This window comes from Anomaloglossus baeobatrachus, unplaced genomic scaffold (genome assembly GCF_048569485.1).
Source record: "Anomaloglossus baeobatrachus isolate aAnoBae1 unplaced genomic scaffold, aAnoBae1.hap1 Scaffold_370, whole genome shotgun sequence".
NCBI classification, from domain to species: domain Eukaryota; kingdom Metazoa; phylum Chordata; class Amphibia; order Anura; family Aromobatidae; genus Anomaloglossus; species Anomaloglossus baeobatrachus.
The window spans coordinates 88,976-112,138 of record NW_027443048.1 but is presented as its reverse complement, the minus strand read 5'-3'; the positions used below and the strand labels follow the sequence as shown (position 1 = coordinate 112,138).

Genomic DNA, 23,163 nt, shown 5'->3' with positions numbered 1-23,163 from the left:
GTATTGAATCACCCCTGGGATTTCCAGCAGCGGAGTCAGAGAGCTGCAGCCGGTAAGTCCAGTGCGGGCATTGTACTTTTCCTACAAGACATATATCATGGTAGAGTATACGGGCAGGACCACGTGTAACACTGTGCCATCTAGGAGGTTGTGCAGGATCCATTAACCCCCCCCATTGTAGAAGGGGTTGTCTCTGATGACCTGGCACACTGTGATCATCCACAGTATTTCCTATATAGCTGCATTACTTATATATTGTATAGAAATGTTTTTAAATTACTATATATTGGAGTTATTTGTTCACTGTATGGTGGTAGTTTTTTGAGCACTTAATGGCACTTATAATTAGGCACAGTATGTTAGTCTATTGTTCAGTGTGTAGCCGTACACCACTTACACAGGGCATTGAAGAAGACATGGCCATCCTTGTCTCCATACCGCTCCAGACCAACTACGATAAACTATAATTGGCATAGCTGGAAGGATCCAGCCAGCTTACCTAGGAGGGGAACAGATGTGATTGGCTTCCCTACAACATGTGATCAAATCAGACTAACAAGCAGACTAAAAGAGATTAAATCCTAGCAGCCTGACTCTGAATGTGCACTCAGCACGTCAACGCCCGCATCTGCCTACATAGATCCCAGACCCCAGAGGAGTGATCAGGCGGAGTGTCAGAATCTGTAGTCTGAACAGAACCCTACGCCACCATGACAGTCAACGAAGTTTGTGAAAATCTCCATGTGACACCGGGGAAGATATTAGGACTATGACTGTAAACTCTGTGCCTGGCTTGTCAATTTTGCAGACACATGATCATTTCATTACATGTCTCCTATAAAAGCAGGGAACATTACTGAAGCTGCAGACCAGGCTTTTACTCCTGTACAGGCAGACTTATTGTTTTCTCTTAATTAGAGTCTTCCATGGCCATAACATCACTGGCCCATAACATTAGGGAAGATAACAGGCACATGAATTTCGAAAAGATCAGTTAAGTCTATGACTTTAGACAAGATCATTGGAATCTATAACTTTAGAGATCACTGGAGTCCATGACTTTACAGCAGATCACAGGAGTCCATGACTTTAGAGAAAATGATTGGAGTCCATGACTTTAGAGCAGATCACTGGAGTCCATGACTTTAGAGAAAATGATTGGAGTCCATGACTTTAGAGCAGATCACTGGAGTCCATGACTTTGGAGAAGATCACTGGAGTCCATGACTTTACAGCAGAACACAGGAGTCCATGACTTTGGAGACGATCACTGGAGTCCATGACTTTACAGCAGAACACAGGAGTCCATGACTTTGGAGAAGATCACTGGAGTCCATAACTTTGGAGACGATCACTGGAGTCCATGACTTTGAAGACGATCACTGGAGTCCATGACTTTGGAGAAGATCACTGGAGTCCATGACTTTGGAGAAGATCACTGGAGTCCATGACTTTGGAGAAGATCACTGGAGTCCATGACTTTGGAGAAGATCACTGGAGTCCATGACTTTGGAGACGATCACTGGAGTCCTTGACTTTGAAGACGATCACTGGAGTCCATGACTTTAGAGAAGATCACTGGAGTCCATGACTTTAGAGAAGATCACTGGAGTCCATGACTTTACAGCAGATCACAGGAGTCCAGGACTTTAGAGAAGATCTCTGGTCTGGAGTCCATGACTTTAGAGAAGATCACTGGAGTCCATGACTTTAGAGAAAATGATTGGAGTCCATGACTTTAGAGCAGATCACTGGAGTCCATGACTTTGGAGAAGATCACTGGAGTCCATGACTTTACAGCAGAACACAGGAGTCCATGACTTTGGAGAAGATCACTGGAGTCCATAACTTTGGAGACGATCACTGGAGTCCATGACTTTGAAGACGATCACTGGAGTCCATGACTTTGGAGAAGATCACTGGAGTCCATGACTTTGGAGAAGATCACTGGAGTCCATGACTTTGGAGACGATCACTGGAGTCCTTGACTTTGAAGACGATCACTGGAGTCCATGACTTTAGAGAAGATCACTGGAGTCCATGATTTTAGAGAAAATCAATGGAGTTCATGATTTTAGAGAAAATCATTGGAGTCCATGACTTTAGAGAAGATCTCTGGAGTTCATGATTTTAGAAAAGATCACTGCAATCCATGACTTCAGAGAAGATCAGTGGAGTCCATGACTTTAGAGAAGATTACTGGAGTCCATGACTTTAGAGAAGATCTCTGGAGTCCATGAGTTTAGAGAAGATCACTGGAGTCCATGATTTTAGAGCAGATCACTGGAGTCCATGACTTTAGAGAAGATCACTGGAGTCCATGACTTTAGAGAAGATCACTGGAGTCCATGACTTTAGAGAAGATTACTGGAGTCCATGACTTTAGAGAAGATCACTGGAGTCCATGACTTTAGAGAAGATCACTGGAGTCCATGACTTTAGAGAAGATCTCTGGAGTCCATGACTTTAGAGAAGATCTCTGGAGTCCATGACTTTAGAGAAGATCTCTGGAGTCCATGACTTTAGAGAAGATCACTGGAGTCCATGACTTTAGAGAAGATCATTGGAGACCATGACTTTAGAGAAGATCACTGGAGTCCATGACTTTAGGGAAGATCACTGGAGTCTATAGATTGTGAGTACACTTAAATCCATGACGTTTGAGAAAAATCACATTGGGGAAGTTCATGTCTTTCAGAAGATCACATCAATGAAGTATATTAGTCATTAAAACACTCTTCTTCATCCAAAGGGGATTAGAGTTCCCTGGAAATAAATTTTTGGGGATACCAATTGTTCTTGAGTGCCCATGTAGTCTCCTTAATTTGATAGACAGCAAGGACCACTGTCCCCCGAACCCGCCAACTGTTATGTTCAAAGGTGTCTATGGTATGTCACTATAGGTTGGAGCTTCACATTCAGCAGCAAAAATGAAGGCATTGTTTTTGTTTTTCAGCGAAGCCTCCATCTTGTTACTTCCCATTTATTGCTAATGGAATATCCTACAGTGAGTGTACGATGGTGGGACAGACCAGAAGCTACTGGTGCTCCACCACAGAAAGCTACGACAGGGACGGGAACTGGAGCTGGTGCACTGGACCAGGTGAGACAAGGCACATATTTGCAAATAAATGTATTTTCCTAGGGTCCGTAATAAAGTGCACTTATGTGCGGTTGACGGTTAATTACTGATTTTCACCAGTTCACCACCTCACACTTATTTGCTAATGAGGTCATGTCCGTGCATAGAGGGAAAATTGCCTGGTTAACATTTCCCATAATGTAATGTGGCGCCCTGGACAAGCCAGGGGCCACAGAGAACAACACCAACAGACCCCACACTCCCGATCAGGCACACCGAAGTCAGACAAAAACCCTTGTTGCCTTCCTCCAGGGTCTGATGTCCACACCAGGGGGTGGAGCCAGGCGGTTGGTCTCCGCCCACCGAGGAGTTCACAGTCCTGGAGGCGGGAAAACAGTCAGTCTAGTTGGAGAGGTGAAAGTGAGAGGAGTGAAGTAGGAGTCGAGCTGTCTGAAGTTGGTCCGGGTGTGTGGCCCGGACAGATCAGCAAGGTTGGCAGACGGTGGTGACCGTCTGCAGGAGTGGCCGATTGGAGCAGACCGTAAGGACAGTGGACGGGTGGTGGCCCGGCGATACCGGACCGGTACGCAAAGAGAAGCCAGCACCAACCGGCAGGGGCTTACGGACCCCGGCAAGGCTAGGAGTCGCCGTGAATTTGCCAAATCCGTTAGCGAAGGGAACCTCCTGGGTTTCCCAGCAGCCAAGTCCCGACAGAAGGCAACCGTCCAACCAAGAGAGGGAAACACAGCCACCGCCAAGGCTACCGTTTCCAGGGCCAGAGCCTGCGGGCAAAAGGGGCTCCTCCAGCCCATATCCAAGCTGGGGAGCGGGTTACCGGTGGGAACCCATCGGAACCAAACACTACACAGGTGCAGGGAAAGGCAGTCAGCATCAACCTGCCAGGAGCAGAAACAACCGCAGCTGTCTGTGGGACCCGTCCATCCCACAGACATGGTGTGTTTTACCAAGAACTGTGTCTTCATCATTGGCTGAGTGAGTACCACCGTGCCGTGCGGCACAGCGCTGCCCCTGCGACCCTGCACTTCACCAGGCCCCGCAACCCGCCTGCCATCCATCCCTACCTACCCCATCACCGGGCCCCGGGACAACCAACCCCCCCTACCCACGGAGGGGAGAACTAACATCCAGGCTGCTCCCTGTCATCGCTCCCGGGATCCCCGTCCAGAGCAGCGGTGGTGTCACCAATCTCACCACAACCATGGGTGGCGTCACGGACATTATCCCTAAAACCCAAACCATCCCCTTTTCACTCACGGGCGAGGAGCTCCGCTCGAGTCCCCGGGATCCAGCCCACCGCTCGAGCCACTACCGAGCAGCAGCAGCCGGACCCTAGCAGTAGGAGAGCGCAGCGTCCCCTCCTCCGCCCGCGACAACTTGGCGTCACAAACAGGATCTTACCGCTCTGCCGTTTGGTAGAGGTGCGCCTTGTGACCGCCGGAGGTGTCCGGCCGAAAAATTTGAGAAGCCGCCATCTTGGGCGCGAAAAAAAAATTCCCACTCGAGCGTCTCCTCGAGCAGTGGGGGCACGAAGGCCAAAACCCCGCCCCGGTAGAGGAGGAGCCGGAAAGAAACTAAGGGGGACGGAAACAAGATGTCTGCGCCCGACGGAGCCGCCGGAGGAGCGGCAGACGCAGTCGTGGGAGCACCCGTGGATGGGAATGGGCCTGCCCAGGTCCCAGCCGCGATGGTGGGGGGCGCCGCGGCCCCAGCTCTCGCTCAGGTGATGCCGTTCTCTTTGCCCTATGTGCCCGGAGCTGCCTGGCTACCGCAGTACGATGGGAAACCTGATGCCTTGCAGGTTTTCCGGAAGAAGCTTAGTCCGCTACTGGAATTGTACTCCCCTGACTGATAAGCAACGTGCAGCGCTAGTGCTGGGGCAGCTAACCGGCGCGGCTGAGCAAGAGGCGGAGACCTGGGCCGAGGGGGACCGGTCCTCTGTAGCCATCATCTTTGAGAAGCTACAGACTGCTTTTGAGACCCGTACTGAGGCAGAGTTGCGGATGCAGTTCTATCAATGCCGGCAACGGCCCGCAGATAGCATTCGAGACTATGCCTTGCGCCTGCAAACCGCACTCCGTACACTGAAGCGGGTGGACCCCATCACCAGTGCGGACAGTAACAAAATGTTAAGTGAGCAGTTCGTGCAGGGGATGAGGTCCTCAGAGGACCGCAAACAACTGCGGCTGTGGGCCCTAGAACATCCTGATGTGGACTTTGCCGTGTTAAAGGAACGGGCCATCAAAGCTCTGCAACCCCCTGCATCTGAAGCCCCCGAACCAGCCCCATGGCCGGTTGAGACTGCTCCTGTCGTGGTGACCCCTACCCCAACAGCACCTCCAGGACCTGCGGCCCCAAGTTTAACGATGGAAGAACTCGCAGCTCAGGTTCGCCGCATGGATGGGGACCTCGCTAAAATTCTCGCCGCACTCCAGCCTCCAACCAGATCCCAGGCACCGGTGAAGATGCAGCTCGCCGACAGTCCTGAGGACGTCCCCTGGATGCAGCGGAGAAGGACCAATGACTCACGGTATGGACCCCCGATCTGTTACAGGTGCAGCAAACCCGGCCACTACTACCGACGGTGTCCGTTAAACGAGCAACCCCTGGGGCCATGGGCCAATCCTCAGGAGTAGAACCCCATGGCCCCCCCGACTGGCGGGACCGGTACATCGGAGCCCGACCCATCATCCCCGTGGCCGTGGACGGCATACTGGTGATGGCTCTCCTGGACACTGGATCACAGGTAACCACTATACCATACACACTGTATCAACAGTATTGGGGAAAAGACGAACTGGCTCCCCCAGACACCAGTATAACACTGATTGCTGCCGATGGACTCCCATTGACCCAGGTAGGGTACAAACAGGTGGCCATGACTGTGGGACGAGCTGAACTGCAACACCAGGGTATGATTGTGATAATGAATGAACCCAGTGATCATAACCCGAAGATAGTGCTAGGGACTAATGTGATGGAGCACTGTATGAGTGACATGCTGACCCTACTGCAGCAGATGGCCGCCACGGCGGCGGGGAGCCGACAGAGAGCTGTGCAGCGTGAGATCCGGGCCTTGATGTACCGCCAACATGTGAACTCGACAGGAGGAGAGATTGGTGGGGTGAGAGTGACGGATGTTGCCCCTTTGATTGTACCTCCCAGGAGCGAGATGATGACCTGGTGTAGGGCAGCAGTAGGGCCCCAGGGGCGTGACTACCCTGCCATGATAGAACCCATGCACTCTGAACACTGGCCCACAGTAATGGCCGCCCGATGAGTGGTGGACGTAAAGAAAGGGAGAGTGCCCGTGAGGGTGCTGAACTGTGGGGAGGAAGAAGTCAGGCTTCCCCGGTACGCTACACTTGCCAAGTTGCTCACTCTGGATCCCCACACTATCCGCGAGGCAGTTCCCCCAACCTCACCACCTACTGCCAGCACTCACCCGGCCCAAGAGGAGTTAGATGAGTGGTACCGACAGCTACACGTAGGCACCGACGAACCCCTACACATCACAAAGAAGGGGTATACCGGGTGGTACGGGAGTATGAGCGAGTTTTTAGCAAACATCCCCTAGACTTTGAGCAGATTAAAGGGGTCCAACACCATATCCCCACCGGTGAACACCCCCCTATCAAAGAGAGGTACAGGCCTATTCCCCCTGTGTCCTTGGCACACTACCAATGTGCCAAGTACATGTTGAGGAACATGAGGGAGGCAGGGGTTATCAGGGACAGCTGTAGTCCCTGGGCCGCCCCGTTGGTACTGGTTAAGAAGAAGGACGGCACCATGCGGATGTGTGTGGATTACCGGAAGATTAACCAGATAACGCATAAAGATGCCTACCCACTGCCCCGTATTGAAGAGTCCTTGGCCGCACTGAGAACCGCAAACTACTTCTCTACCCTTGACCTCACCAGTGGGTACTGGCAAGTGGCCGTGGCGCCCAAAGACCAGGAGAAAACTGCCTTCACCACCTCTATGGGACTCTGTGAATTCAACAGTATGCCGTTCGGGTTGTGCAACGCCCCTGGCACCTTTCAACGGTTGATGGAGTGCTGTCTAGGGCATCTAAATTTCGAGACCGTCCTGTTGTACCTGGATGATCTGATTGTGTACTCACAGACATATGAAGCCCACCTGGAGCACCTAGCCGAGGTGTTCGCGTCCCTGGCCAAATACGGGATGAAGTTGAAGCCCTCTAAGTGTCATCTGCTGAAACCCAGAGTGCAGTACCTAGGGCATGTGGTGGGCGCGGAAGGTGTCGCCCCCGACACCGAGAAGATCACTGCCATCCAAGACTGGCCGAGACCAGCCACAGTGAGGGAAGTGAGGCAGTTTCTGGGTCTGGTGGGGTACTACCGTCGCTTCATCAAGGGGTACACGAAGATGGCTGCCCCCATGCAAGACCTCCTCGTGGGACAGACCAAAGGTGGTAGACCCCTCGGAGCCCCACTGGTGTGGGAAGAGAGGCATGAGGAATCCTTCCGCCAGCTGAAAGCAGCCTTGACCGGAGAGGAGATCCTAGCATACCCTGATTACAGCCACCCATTTATCCTCTACACCGATGCCAGCAATGTGGGCTTGGGGGCAGTCCTATCCCAAGTCCAAGACTGGAAGGAAAAAGTGATTGCTTATGCTAGCCAAAAGCTCCGACCGACTGAAAGGAACCCTGAGAACTACAGCTCTTTCAAGCTTGAGCTCCTGGCGCTGGTATGGGCTATCACCGAGCGGTTCCGCCATTACCTGGCCACAACGAAATTCACCGTTTTCACGGATAACAATCCGCTGACCCACCTGGACACAGCCAAGCTGGGCGCGTTGGAACAGCGGTGGGTGGCCAGGCTAGCCAACTACGATTTCACCATCAAATACAGAGCCGGCCGTGCCAACGTTAATGCTGATGCACTCTCTCGGATGTCCCACCTGTCGGAAGAGGGGTGCGAGGATGACGACCTCAAAGAGATCGAGTTGCCTGCATTTCACCAGCCGCCAACTGAGAAGGTGCATGTCCACCAACAACGGGCGAACCTGGACCCGCTGCCCAGTCAGGAGTGGCAGGAAGCTCAAGACCAGGCGCCCGCTGTTCGCCTAGTCAAGATCCTGGTGGAGCAAGGCGCTGCTGGGATAGACCCTGCCACCCCGATCGAAGCCCAACGCCTGTGGCGGGAACGGACCCGGCTGTACCTACACCAGGGAAAGTTGTATCGTGAGCTGATTAGCCCAAAGACCCATGAGAAGATCCGCCAGTTGGTGATCCCCCAAGCCAACGTACCCACCGTTCTGCAAGCATACCATGATGGTGCTGGGCACTTCGGATGGAAGAAGCTAGAGATGCTGTTGAGGGAGCGGTTCTATTGGATCGGAATGCGGGAGTCTGTAGAGGCGTGGTGCCGAGAATGTGGCCCTTGCACGTTGAGAAGGAAAGACGAGGCCAGCCAGAAGGCACCCCTACACCCGATCGTTACACATCAACCGCTGGAGCTGGTTGCCCTGGACCATGTAAAGCTCACCCCCAGCCGAAGTGGGTACACCTACGCGCTAACCATTGTAGACCATTATTCCCGGTTCATGGTGGTTGTTCCAGTTAAAGACCTAACCGGCCGCACCGCCGCTAGAGCGTTCCAGGCTTATTTCTGCCGACCACACGGATACCCTGAGAAGGTGCTCACCGACCAAGGCCCGGCCTTTGAAGCGGAGGTATGCCAAGACTTTTGCCAGCTGTACGGTTGCAAGAAGATCCGGACCATGCCTTACCACGCCCAAACCAACGGCATGTGTGAAAAGATGAACCACCTGGTCCTAGGCCTCCTGAAGACGTTGCCACTAGAAGAGCGGAACCTGTGGCCGGAGAAGCTACCTGACCTGGTCGATATGTACAACAATATCCCCTCCAGCTCAACGAAATGCACCCCAGCCTATCTGATGAGGGCTCGCCCCAGCCGGCTACCGGTGGATCTGGACATGGGGTTGGAGGCCCCGGAAGCACTCCCTTCAACAGCCGAATGGGACACCAGGCGGAGGGTGCAGTACCGACAAATTCAGGAATATGTTGAAAAGAACTTGAGCCGAAGTCGGGAACAACAGGAGCAGCGCTTCAACCAGAAGGCGTCTGCTGGTCCCTTCCAGCCTGGAGATGTAGTGCTGAAGTGAAAGAGGAGGACCCACAAGCTTGATGATCAATGGGAACAAACCCCATATGTCATACAGCCCACAGGGTGGGAGAATGAAAAGGCTTATTAGATCAGCCGTGACCAAGGAGGAACTCTGGCCACGGTTTCACGGGACCATCTAAAGAGGTGCCCACCAGCATTAAGGGTAGCGACTAAAGCTCCGGTTCCTAGACCGGCGGAAAAGGCAAAAGAGGTAATCCACACCATGATGGGTGATTTTCCAGCAGACTGGCCTACACAGAACGGCGCGGTGATCCTTCCAGTGATATTGTTCCCACAACCTGTGGATGAGGAAGTGACGGAAGGGGTTAACCGTGAGCCAGTGCCCAGGGATGAACCTGTACCCAGCTCCCCTATGCCGCCTGCCCCACACGATAGCGGGGGGGAGGAACTGATTGTGCCCTCTCCTCCGCTGCCTGTCACCACTGACATCGGACCCCGGAAGTCCACTCGTCCCAACCTAGGTAGACCCCCACTTAGGTACAGGGAAACTACTATTTAAGGGGGGGGGGACTTTGTGTGTTGAAAGTACCGTTTAAAAGTTGAAAGTGAATGATAAGTGAATGAAACCGAGAAGAGTTACCTGATTTTCAACCTTGATTTGCACCGGTCGTTGCCGGCAACTGGTCCCCGTTGGGACCCCTTTACACAAATGCATAGAAACCACTACGGACAAGCCCGAGAACTAGCAGGGCAACCACAAACTTGTGGCTTGTAAATAAATATTTTGTTGGCTTTACCGTTACCGCCTCCGGAGAGGCAGATTGGAGGAAGGGCCCGCAGTGGAGTAGGCTGGGGCCCAGCCACCACCGGAACCGGTGGCAATCCTCTGGGGGTTTCAGGGGTTCCCCATGGACGTGGGTCCCCTGAAAAGGACAGAACCCGCTCGGGTAACTTGTGCTGGACTGGGGTCAAGGGGTGCTGCCCATTTGCTTAGGGGCAGCATCAGGGCCAGGTTGCTTGGGTGGGAGAGAGCGGAAGCCATACCGTTTAGTAACGTTAAAGTAAGAGTACCTCCCGATGTGGGAAGATGTTATTATAATTGTTATATGTTTACAGTTTTTCTATTTTTCCAGTTTGTGAAAATAAAACCGGTGATGGACGGGCAGCCCGCGGACGGTCTGCATTTTACTAAGGGGGAATGTGGCGCCCTGGACAAGCCAGGGGCCACAGAGAACAACACCAACACACCCCACACTCCCGGTCAGGCACACCGAAGTCAGACAAAAACCCTTGTTGCCTTCCTCCAGGGGCTGATGTCCACACCAGGGGGTGGAGCCAGGCGGTTGGTCTCCGCCCACTGAGGAGTTCACAGTCCTGGAGGCGGGAAAACAGTCAGTCTAGTTGGAGAGGTGAAAGTGAGAGGAGTGAAGTAGGAGTCGAGCTGTCTGAAGTTGGTCCGGGTGTTTGGCCCGGACGGATCAGCAAGGTTGGCAGACGGTGGTGACCGTCTGCAGGAGTGGCCGATTGGAGCAGACCGTAAGGACCGTGGACGGGCGGTGGCTCGGCGGTACCGGACCGGTACGCAAAGAGAAGCCAGCACCAACCGGCAGGGGCTTACGGACCCCGGCAAGGCTAGGAGTCGCCGTGAATTTGCCAAATCCGTTAGCGAAGGGAACCTCCTGGGTTTCCCACCAGCCAAGTCCCGACAGAAGGCAACCGTCCAACCAAGAGAGGGAAACACAGCCACCGCCAAGGCTACCAATTCCAGGGCCAGAGCCTGCGGGCAAAAGGGGCTCCTCCAGCCCATATCCAAGCTGGGGAGCGGGTTACACTACACAGGTGCAGGGAAAGGCAGTCACCATCAACCTGCTGGGAGCAGAAACAACCGCAGCTGTCTGTGGGACCCGTCCATCCAGCCGTGTGTTTTACCAAGAACTGTGTCTTCATCATTGGCTGAGTGAGTACCGCCGTGCGGCACAGCACTGCCCCTGCGACCCTGCACCTCACCAGGCCCTGCAACCCACCTGCCATCCATCCCTACCTACCCCATCACCGGGCCCCGGGACAACCAACCCCCCTACCCACGGAGGGGAGAACTAACATCCAGGCTGCTCCCTGTCATCGCTCCTGGGACCCCCGTCCAGATCAGTGGTGGTGTCACCAATCTCACCACAACCGTGGGTGGCGTCACGGACAATATCCCTAAAACCCAAACCATCCCCTTTTCACTCACGGGCGAGGAGCGCCGCTCGAGTCCCCGGGATCCGGCCCACCGCTCGAGCCACCACCAAGCAGCAGCAGCCGGACCCGAGCAGTGGGAGAGCGCAGCGTCCCCTCCTCCGCCAGCGACAGTAACACTAAGGCCCTTCTTTACACTGAGCCAGATGTGAGTTCCCACCACCCGAAAGGTAACTGTAGACCAGCATCATTGTGTCTATCCATAGGTGGTGGGTCTAATCACTAGAGATGAGCGAACCGGTCCCGGTTCGGCTCGAGGTCGGTTCGCCGAACGGAGGTCCCGTTCGAGTTCGGTTCGTCAAACGTTCGACGAACCGAACTCGAGCCAATAGGAAACAATGGCAGGCAATCACAAACACAGAAAAACACCTAGAAAACACCCTCAAAGGTGTCCAAAAGGTGACAAACAACTCACAACACAACACAAACACATGGGAAAGTGACAAGGACATATACTCATGCGAAAACAAAACAGCTGGACAAGGAAAAAGAGGAGGACACACAGATATATGAGTATATGCAAGGAAACATCGATTCCATTATTGTGCAACTTGAGCCCTGCTCATTTTAGGCTTCCAATCTGGATAAATTGCCTGAGCTCGCCACGTACGCCTTGGGGATCTTGTCGTGTCCTGCAGCCAGCGTTCTCTCGGAACCTGTCTTCAGTGCTGCTGGGGGTCTGCTGGCAGATAAGCACACGCGTCTGTCCACTGACAATGTGGACATGGCTCTCAGAGGACTTTTCTTCCCCTGGGTCAGCCAGGGGACGGGAAAGGCACGCGTATTTTTGAGAGTGCTTCATGCAAAGCATCTTTTTCTTTTTCAAAAGGGGGCTCAACCGATGCCAGTCAAGTGGGGTGTGTGTGGCCCAATTAGTGGCAACGAGGGAGACTGTGGTTGGAGTCCCCTCGCTGTGTTTCTAAAAGAACCAAGATGAACAAGTCATGGCTCTCAGAGGACTTTTCTTCCCCTGGGTCAGCCAGGGGACGGGAAAGGCACGCGTATTTTTGAGAGTGCTTCATGCAAAGCATCTTTTTCTTTTTCAAAAGGGGGGGTCAACCGATGCCAGTCAAGTGGGGTGTGTGTGGCCCAGTTAGTGGCAACGAGGGAGACTGTGGTTGGAGTCCCCTCGCTGTGTTTCTAAAAGAACCAAAATGAACAAGTCATGGCTCTCAGAGGACTTTTCTTCCCCTGGGTCAGCCAGGGGACGGGAAAGGCACGCGTATTTTTGAGAGTGCTTCATGCAAAGCATCTTTTTCTTTTTCAAAAGGGGGGGTCAACCGATGCCAGTCAAGTGGGGTGTGTGTGGCCCAGTTAGTGGAAACGAGGGAGACTGTGGTTGGAGTCCCCTCGCTGTGTTTCTAAAAGAACCAAGATGAACAAGTCATGGCTCTCAGAGGACTTTTCTTCCCCTGGGTCAGCCACGGGACGGGAAAGGCACGCGTATTTTTGAGAGTGCTTCATGCAAAGCATCTTTTTCTTTTTCAAAAGGGGGCTCAACCGATGCCAGTCAAGTGGGGTGTGTGTGGCCCAATTAGTGGCAACGAGGGAGACTGTGGTTGGAGTCCCCTCGCTGTGTTTCTAAAAGAACCAAGATGAACAAGTCATGGCTCTCAGAGGACTTTTCTTCCCCTGGGTCAGCCAGGGGACGGGAAAGGCACGCGTATTTTTGAGAGTGCTTCATGCAAAGCATCTTTTTCTTTTTCAAAAGGGGGCTCAACCGATGCCAGTCAAGTGGGGTGTGTGTGGCCCAATTAGTGGCAACGAGGGAGACTGTGGTTGGAGTCCCCTCGCTGTGTTTTACATGCTTTTAGAAGGGCATGACATGGCTTGGAGGTTGACTTTCAGCATCTGCAAACTGTTGGCTACCAAAATGCTGCCTTTCCAACACCTGTGGTTATAGACAATGAGGAACATACTGATGAAGATGAGACGCAGATACCCGATTGGGATGACAACTGAAATATTCGGTCAGGGCAAGAAGAGGCTCGGTCTGAGGGGGAGGGGAGTGCAAACACAACAATTGATGATGAAGTTCTAGATCCCACCTACTGTCAACCCACAGTCAGACACTCGAGGAGGTCAACAGAGGCGGTGGAGGAGGATGCAACCGACGACGAAGTTACCTTGCGCCTTCCTGGACAGAGTCGGAGCACTGGTAGCACGTCTACAACTGCATCCTCAGCCACCACTCTGCCTCTGAGCACTATTCGGGGTGGATCAACAGGTCGCATGGCCTCTAAGCCTTGCCTAGCCTGGTCCTTTTTTGACATAGAAAAAGATCGCCCAAATTATGTGATCTGTAAAATTTGTCATGGTTCTCTTAGTAGAGGTCAAAACCTCAGCAGTTTGACAACTTCTTCCATGAATCGTCACATGAATAAATATCATATGGCCCGGTGGGAAGCTCACCGTGCTGCAATGCGGCCTAGCGGAGCGAACCATCCACCGCCTGCCCCTTCCAGTGCATCCGCGCGCTCGTCATCTTCTAGGACTGTGGGGACAGCTGTCACACCTGTTTTTCCACCCACAACTTCCACCACTGTAACCGCAACAGGCAGTTTGCTTGGTAGGTCGTCAGTTGGTTTGGAAGGGGAAACAAGTACGTGTGTACAGCTCTCTCAGACATTGATAGCACCAACGTTGGATGAAGGCAACATCATGTCTCCGCCTGCACTTTCCTCACAAACCTGCATTTTTCCAGGGACACCCTACTCAACACCGTCTACACACAGCAGCCAGATCTCTGTCCCTCAGATGTGGTCAAATAAAAGGCCACTTCCTGCGACCCATGACAAAGCTAAGAGGTTGACTCTATCCCTCTGTAAGCTGTTGGCTACCGAAATGCTGCCTTCCCGCCTAGTGGACACACAGGATTTTAGAGACCTTATGTCTGTCGCTGTGATCCAGTACAAGATGCCCAATCACCACTGCTTCTCCAAGAACAGCATGCCCGCGCTACACCAGCATGTCGCACACAACATCACCACTTCCTTGAGAAACTCTGTGTGCGACAGGGTGCGTTTCAACACAGATACTTGGACCAGTAAGCATAGACAGGGTCATTACATGTCACTGACTGGGCACTGGCAAACTATGGTGAGAGATGGAGAAGGGTCTGCTGTCCAAGTCTTGCCGTCCCCACGAGTTGTTTCAATCCTTCTTCTGTATGTAGAAGTTAATACACTGCTTCTGCCTCTTCAACCTCGTGTGGGTCCTCCACCTTGGCGCAAACCCTGTGTGGTCAGGCCACCCTTCCTTGTAACTGCGCACAAGGACTACCACACACCTCCTTACTATGCTGGCAGCAGAGCTCAATGCCATCAGGCGGTCAAAGGTTTACTTTGAAATGTATGGGAAATGTGAGTCACACCGCTGAGAAGTTGTGGACGGTTAGCTCTGGATACCGAGTTTCATCAATGGTTGTCTCCACTCAACCAGCAGCCAGGGAAGGCCGGGTGCGACAATGATGCAAACATGGGTGCGGCCCTTCGCTGTGACAATGTGACACACGTGCCTTGTGTGGTTCACGTGTTGAACCTGGTTGTCCAGCAATTTTTAAAGCACTATCCTGGCCCACATGGCCTTCTGCAGAGAGCACGGTGTAACGCCTTCCTTGATCCACACACTCAGATGGGCTGTAAATGATAGGCTAGAGGGAAGCCACTCACCAAGCAGGACCCCTAGAACCCTGAAACCCTTTAACCCCTATACAGGGATTAGGAATTACACAGGGCCCAAGGTGATCAATACCTGTGGAAGGCTGCAGTTCCAGAGAATAGTAGTCAGGCAGGGTCAAAACATTAATTGAGGAACAGGAACAGAATGGGACGGCCAGGACTTAATCAGAAAACAAGCAGAGGTGAAATGCGTATCGGCCAACAAGGTACATAAACAGCAAGCAGGAAAAGTAGTCAGGTAACAAGCACACAAAATCATAAAACTGAACTGGGGGTAAAAGTAACCAGAGGTCATAGCTATGTCTGGCAGTGGTCTGCAGACCGGATGGGCATAAAAAAGGGTGTGGTGTCTGCCCATTGGTTGTAGCTGAATGATGGTATTTCATCTGTGAGATACCCACCAGCTACATTCAGCCAGAGATTCTGCATCTGTCAAGGTAATGCAGCCCAGTGGGTGAGCATAACCTGCGTCCACCTGCGCCGCTGGCATCGTCTCCTCTCCCATCATCAGCACTATGCATGAAAGGAACACGTTGTCACCTGGCGACCGGAGTACAAATTGACGGAGCGGACTCCGTTGGTGACTTAACAGCCGTGTGCGGCAATGATGCAAACCTGGCTGCGGGCCATCGTCAGGGCAATGTGACACACGTGCCTTGTATGGCTCACGTGTTGAACCGAATTCTCCAGCAATTTTTAAAATACCATCCCGGCCTACATGGCCTTGTGCAGCGGGCACGCTCGCTATGTGCTCACTTCCATCGTTCGCACACAGCAGCTCAACAACTTTCATCGCTCCGGAAGTCTTAAGGTCTGGCGGTTAAACGCCGGAAATGCGATGTGCCCACACGCAGGAATTTGAATCTGCACATGTTGCAGCGTGTGTGGCAGCACCGCAGAGACCTGCTGAAATACGGTATGACATATAGCCTGGGCTAACTTGATCCAGAGGTGGTGCAGATCACGCTGCTGGAGTGGTGTCAGATCAAGGACCTATGCACCCTGCTACACAGTTTACAAATGTCGACGAAGATGTTTAGCACTGGCAATGTCATTCTCAGCGTGACAATTCTGGTCATCTACATGATGGAGCACACTGTAATTATTATTCGGAGTCAGGTGTTGGGACAAGAGGAAGGGGAGGAAGTACAGGAGGAGTCATATGCGGAAGGGATAACAAGATCTACGAGGTCCAGATGGTGAGCGGCACCTAGGCGGCAGTCATGGTGGGGGATAGGGATTAACAAGGGCGCATAGTATCAGCAAAAAGTGTTGAGGAAGGTGCAGGAGCCCATGAAGAAATGGAGGACGAACTGGCGATGGGCATGGAAGACTCAGCAGATGAGTGAGAGCTTGCTCACATTTCGGTTGTGCGAGGTTGTGGGGAGAGGGCAGAGGAAGGAGGCACGATTCTCACCTCTCTGCCACCAACACACCAAGGACTTGGTCTTCCTGGATGCACAAGATACATCAGCGGCTTCTTGCTGCACTACCTACAACATGACCCTCGGATTGTACGAATTCAAAGTAATCCAGAATACTGGGTTGCCACACTGTTAGATCCCCGGTACAAGACAAAATTTGGCAAAATAATTCCTGCCATAGAAATGGACGCACGTATACAGGAGTATCTGCAGAATGTGGTACGCAATCTTAGATCTGCTTTTCCACTAAACACCAGTGCTGCACAGAGTGAATCTCAACGCTTTGTCATGGATAGGAGGAAATGGTCTTTTACTTGTCCACATCTGAGGGACCGAGGGATGGCTGCTGTGCTGAGATGGCGTTGAGTACGGTGTCCCTGCAGAGTTGCACTTTTGGTCATATACCAAAATGAGTTGAAAAAGGACAGATGCTGGTGGAAAGGGGAACAGGTGTGTTGGAAAGGGGAAATAAGTTTTGGTCCGTGGATTTGGTGGTTAAGCAACAGTAACATTTGCTGAAGAAACACCATCTGTTACAGTGGGACTGGCAGATTTGGATAAAGTGGTATATACTATGTTACCGCTATATAACGAAAATTAATAAGAAAAGAAAGAGAAAGGTATATATCCCCATCAGCAGTCAGTGTCCACCGTGCTCCCAGATGGAAAAGGAGAGGTTGGCAACTTGAAGGTTTGGTGGAGGATACAGAGCTGTGTGGCTATGAAACTAATAGTAGCCTGAACCGAGTTAGACGCCATTCGGATCTGGAGACTGTGAGCCCTGTTAGCGTCACAGGGTCCACATGCCCACCCAGCCCAGGAACTCCCTGTTAACCACACAGGGGCCATTGAGTACGCTGACCGTGTGCATTGGGGCCACACCTGTGGACAGCAGGCGCATCAGCAGCAGCAGGCCTGTTAATGCCACTGGGCTGCACAAGCAGGACTGGTAGGACAGGAGCTGGTCTTAACCGTTCTGCGTTACCAACTGTGGTGGTGGCCTGCATCCACCACCCTATCCCTGCCTACCTCTGGCCTAAAGCCGCAATGGGTTCAACACATGGAGGTGTGCTCTTTCGTAGCATAATAGAAGACTGCGCACCTCCTTGTTGTCTCCAGCCCCTTTTATAACCTGGGTCCGCCCCAAACCAGGGTGGACCACAATGCACCTCCTGGAGACAAAAGTAGAGTGACACGTCATGAGTGGCATAAGTAGCGTCCTATTTGGAACCGCAACTTCAATAATGACCTCATGGCTGCCATGACCCAAACACCTCACCAGTCATCGTCTGAGCATCAATAATGCGGTGACAAGTCATAGGTGTGGGCCTCTGCAAGCCATTTGGGAGGACACCTGATGCCCTGTGGTCTATATGGGACCCCCACATCAGGGCCAGGGCCAAAGAGTTCATTACCGGACCTAGTCTCTGATGCAGTAAGTTCCTGAGCATGCTCAGTAGCATGAAATACAGTCTCTGAAAAAAGACTATCAGCTTTAGCATGGTGTCTAGGCACAAAACAGGACTTAGACCCGGCACGGAGTGCAAGTACCTGTGCAAAGAGGCTTTTCACACTTAGTGTGGGAGCATGCGCTGTATCCCGAAATGAAGACTTAGCGTCAGGAATAGCACAGTCAGGCTGAGCAAACTCACTAGGCGAAACACTGTAGTTAGGCTGCAGCTGGGGTAAATCGGCACACGCATGCGCACTAGCTGCCTCTCCACACTTACACGTGGAGGGGAAATTGCTCTTGGAGATGCTGTCTATGAACAGAAGGAAAAGCTAAAGGAAGCCTGACTTTCTATCCCTCCGAATTATGAAATGCAGCAATGAATTCCATGAGTTTGCTATAACATTAGCGTAGCAAAATGTGCATGAGGGTGTCCTGCACAAGTGCTAGAAATAGCTTGTCACCAGTGGGGCACTAATGGAATACAACAGCCAGTTCTATGATGCCACAAAATGGCAGTATTTTTTGCTATCATTATAGCTTATTAAAAACAGAGCACGAGGTTGTCATGCAGAGGTGCTGCACATAGATTTGCAGTAGTGTGAATAGACAAAAGTACAATAGCCACGTTTAGGATGCCACTAGGTACACTGAGTGTTTGCTAGTATAATGGCTGAGTTAAAAAAAGGTGGAGTGTGCAATGCAGGCAGACGTGCTGCAAATATCTTTACAATAGTGTGAATAGACAAAAGTACAATAGCCAGGTTTAGGATGCCACTAGGTACACTGACTGTTTGCTAGTATAATGGCTTAGTTAAAAAAAGGTGGAGTGTGCAATGCAGGCAGACGTGCTGCAAATATCTTTACAATAGTGTGAATAGACAAAAGTACAATAGCCACGTTTAGGATGCCACTAGGTACACTGAGTGTTTGCTAGTATAATGGCTTAGTTATAATGAGTTGGAGTGTGCAATGCAGGCAGAGGTGCTGCAAATGTCTTTGCACTAGTGGGACTATAGCAAAGTACAATAGCCACGTTTAGGATGCCACTAGGTACACTGAGTGTTTGCTAGTATAATGGCTTAGTTATAATGAGTTGGAGTGTGCAGAGGACAGGAGGGTACAGTGCCAGGATTTTGGGGCTCTGGGTAGAGGAAAGGAAGCCTGCCTTTCTATTCCCTCCTAATGGTGAAATGCAGCGACGAAATCCCTGACCTTGGCTACACAGACGCTGTCGCTGTTTTCAGGACCTGTCACCTTAACTCTGACCCTGCCGGTACGAGCCCTTAAAAGGACTGATAGAAAGTGCTCTCCCTAAGCTGTCCAGCGCTGTGTATACAGCAGTATCGGCGATAGGACTCAGGAGGACGGAGCTGCGACAGTGATGTCTGACACCAAAGACGCAGAAGAGATAATGGCGTCCTGGAAGAAAATGTCCGGTTTTATAATGCAGGGACATGTGACATGCAGATCCTATCACACATGCCGTTGCTTCTCTGGCTCAAAGTCCACTTAGCTGTGTGTGTGTCTGGGATTGGCTGACATGCTGGCCCGCCCCACAAGACGCACGCGCTTAGGGAAGGAAGACAAGAAAAAAAAAAAAGAAATGGCGATCGCCATTATAGAAACAGCAGTGATCTGAAGGCGCTGTTCACGCACACTATACACTGAAATGTCATAATAGTGTGAGTCACAGAGTGACTTACACTATTACAGCAGAAACCAAGCTAGGATTTAGCTGCTTTTTTGCTGCTAGAACCGTTCTCGAACGTTTCTAGAACTATCGAGCTTTTGCAAAAAGCTCGAGTTCTAGTTCGATCTAGAACATGCCCCAAAATCACTCGAGCCTAGAACTGGAGAACCACGAACCACGAACCGTGCTCAACTCTACTAATCACATAGGAGGAACGCCCGCACGTCTTGTATCTGAAGTCGCAGTGTGTGACTGTGGATCTTGACCTCATCCTGATGTTTGTGTCTTGCAGGAACTAGCAGCTACTTAGCATGTGTATATCCTTTCCAGTACAATGGGGCGCAGCAAACCCAGTGTGTCTTGGACGTCAAAGGAGGGTACACCTGGTGCTCCATCACTGCCAACTACGACCGGGACGGCAAAGCCATCTACTGCCTGGAAGTCGGTACTGTGCAATCGAGCGGGAGATTAGACAGATCAGACTCCTTCTCTTCCTTTCTTCTTCTTTTATCCTGCTTTACTTCCTTTATCAAAAACCTCTCTTATTTCTCATTTGTTTATTCTACTTTTATCTCCGTTCTCCATTCTGTTTTCTTCAGGACTTTCTTCTTTATTCTTTCTTTTCCCCTTTTCCATCTGTAATGTTATATTTTCTTTTTACTTTCTTTTCCCACTTTGACTCTTACTTTTCTTTCTCCTTTTTTTCCGCCTTTTCTTTCGATCACTTTTCTTTGTCACGTCTTTAGACTTCCTCATTATTTCCTTCCTTTTACATTCTTTAGCTCTACTTTTTCTTTAATCCTTTCTTTCCATTTATTTACTTTCTATTTTCTTTTCTCTATCCTTCATCTTGTTTTTATTTTTTCCTTTCTCAATTATTTTCTCATGTTCCGTATTTCTATCCTTCCTTCTTTTTCCCTCATTCTCTGCCTCCTTTCCATCTTCTTTTCTCCCATCTTTCCCTAATCACATCCTTCGTTCTCTTAGTTCTCCTCTTTTCTCTTCAATCTTTCCTAAATTCACTCATTTCTTCCTTCCTTATTTTTTTCCTTCTTTTCCTTCTTCCTTCTTTCCCTTTTCTTCTAATACTTTTTTATTCTTTCTTTTTAGATTTTGCTTCCTTCATTCCTTTATATTTTCTTTCTCATTTCTTTTGCTTGTTTTTTTCTTAGCTTTTATTCTCTTTATCTCTATTTTCTCTTTCCCTTACACTTCCATCTCCTTCATGCTTTCTTGCTTTCTTTCTTTCTTTCTTTCTTTCTTTCGTTTCTTTTATCTTTCTTTTCTCTTTCTTTCTTTTCTCTTTCACTTCTTTTCTCTCTTTCTTTTTACTGTTTCTTTTCTCTTTCTTTCTTTTCTTTCTTATCTTTATTTCTTTCTTGTCTCTTTCTTTCTTTTCTCTTTCTTTCTTTTTTTCCCTCTTTTTCTTTATTTTCTTTATCTGTCTTTCTTTTCTATTCTCTTTCTTTCTTTCTCTTCCTCTCTTTCCCTTCCACTTCCATCTCCTTCATGCTTTCTTTCTTTCTTTCTTTTCTTTTATCTTTCTTTTCTCTTTCTTTCTTTTCTCTTTCACTTCTTTTCTCTCTTTCTTTTTACTGTTTCTTGTCTCTTTCTTTCTTTTCTCTTTCTTTCTTTTCTCTTTCCTTTTTTTACTCTTTTCTATTCTCTTTCTTTCTTTCTCTTCCTCTTCCATCTCCTTCATGCTTTCTTTCTTTCTTTTCTTTTATCTTTCTTTTCTCTTTCTCTTTTCTCTTTCACTTCTTTTCTCTCTTTCTTTTTACTGTTTCTTTTCTCTTTCTTTTCTCTTTCTTATATTTCTTTCTTTCTTGTCTCTTTCTTTCTTTTTTTACTCTTTTTTTCTTTCTTTTCTTTATTTCTCTTTCTTTTCTATTCTCTTTCTTCCTTCTTTCTTTCTTTCTTTCTCTTCCTCTCTTTCCCTTCCACTTCCATCCCCTTCATGTTTTCTTTCTTTAATTTCTTTTCTCTTTCTTTCTTTTCTCTTTCACTTATTTTCTCTCTTTCTTTTTACAGTTTCTTTTCTCTTTCTTATCTTTATTTCTTGTCTCTTTCTTTCTTTTCTCTTTCTTTATTTTCTCTTTCTTTTTTTACTCTTTTTTTCTTTTCTTTTCTATTCTCTTTCTTTCTTTCCTTCTTTCTTTCTTTCTTTCTTTCTTTCTTTCTCTTCCTCTCTTTCTTTGATTACCCTGTTTTATTTATTTTTTCTTTCCTACTCTTAATTCTCTCTCCGTTAATCCGTCTTTCCTTGCTCTTTCTCCCTTCTCCTAGCTTTCTTCCTCCTTTCTCCTGTAAAGTCTCGGTGTCGCCTTTCGATGGTCAGAACTGGTAGTGATTTCTGGATGACATTTCCGATTTATTTCCCTCTGTAATTCCTCATAGATTAACGCTTCTTTGTAAATGCATTTACAAAAATTAAAGGTTTTCTTCAGCTGCAGACTCTAGAGATGACAATCAGTGGAAACTGATGAACTGCAGAAAAAAATGGCCGGAGGGGAAAATGCTTGGAAAATTACTTACTTTTTATTAATTCATAATTGCAAAACACAAAATAATTACTTACTTAAAAGAAAAGAGAACATATTGCGGTGTGAATCCTGCAGGCTGTGGGTATAGATAGATATATATACAGGGAGATCCAAAAGTAGGTAGACAGATTTATCTGTGAAAACTGGATCTGTGAAACTGACTCAGTTGCCCTTAGCAACCAATCAGATTCCACCTTTCATTTTCCAAAGAGTCTGTGAAGAATGAAAAGTGTAATCTGATTGGTTTCTAAGGGCATTCACTTTACACCATGTTTGATAAATCTTCCTAGCCCTATTACACATACTGTCCACCTACATTTGGACCACCCTGTATATTTAGTTTTAACAGCTTTCGGGTTGATCTTGAGCCTTGGCGTCTTGATGGATGAATGCTCTGTAGGAAAATCAATCTTGTGCAGCCTAGATATGTTCACCAGGGTCTTCTCCACCTAGATAGGTCCATCAGGGTCTTTTCTGCCTAGATATGTCCACCAGGGTCTTCTCCACCTAGATAAGTCCATCAGGGTCTTCTCCACCTAGATAGGTCCATCAGAGTCTTCTCTACCTAGATAGGTCCATCAGGGTCTTCTCCACCTAGATAGGTCCATCAGAGTCTTCTCTACCTAGATAGGTCCACCAGGGTCTTCTCTACCTAGATAGGTCCATCAGGGTCTTCTCCACCCAGATAGGTCCATCAGAGTCTTCTCCACGTAGATAGGTCCACCAGGGTATTCTCCGCCATTATTTTGACTGTATCAAGCCATCGGGTTGCTGGTCTTCCTCTTCGCCTTGTTCCTTCTATTCTTCCAATCATGATGTTCTAGTTATATACAGATGTGTATTATATTCTTGACCTCTCTGTTACATTTCTTTGAAGATTTCAAGATATCCGCTGCCACCATAGTGTCTGGTACCCTTG

At 49.7% G+C, this 23,163-nt stretch overlaps 1 long non-coding RNA gene across 1 annotated transcript; it reads left to right on the top strand.

Moving 5' to 3' along the window:
- LOC142274113 (uncharacterized) lies at positions 1–20,067 on the top strand. Its single transcript, XR_012738466.1, has 3 exons — positions 1–52; positions 2,957–3,103; positions 19,994–20,067. It is a non-coding gene; the product is annotated as an uncharacterized LOC142274113 (long non-coding RNA).
- Positions 20,068–23,163: the final 3,096 nt, after the last annotated feature.